Source organism: Pterocles gutturalis, unplaced genomic scaffold (assembly GCF_000699245.1).
Source record: "Pterocles gutturalis isolate BGI_N339 unplaced genomic scaffold, ASM69924v1 scaffold20883, whole genome shotgun sequence".
Lineage (NCBI taxonomy): Eukaryota > Metazoa > Chordata > Aves > Pterocliformes > Pteroclidae > Pterocles > Pterocles gutturalis.
This window is the reverse complement of record NW_010123653.1, coordinates 1-374: the sequence shown is the minus strand read 5'-3', so window position 1 is coordinate 374 and position 374 is coordinate 1.

The window sequence follows — 374 nt, the reverse complement described above, 5'->3', positions numbered from 1 at the left end:
CTGTGGATGCCCCATCGCTGGAGGGGTTCAAGGCCAGGCTGGATGAGGCTTTGGGCAACCTGGGATGGTGGGAGGTGTCCCTGCCCATGGCAGGGGGTGGCACTGGGTGGGCTTTAAGGTCCCTTCCCCCCCAAACCATCCTGGGATTCTGTGATTCTATATTTAGGTGATTTCAGGAGGTTTTACCGCCAGCAGTGAGATTTCGGCAGAGCGTGGGGGGGACTCATTTCTCCCCCATGGTGGGACGGGAGGCTCAGAAAATTGCCCCATCCATCGGCCACCCAAGCCCACATCCCCACCTTCTGCGCCAGCCCCCCACCGCCGTCCCCCTGCCACTCCACTGCCATTTGCACTGAAATGTCTCTTCCTCTCGC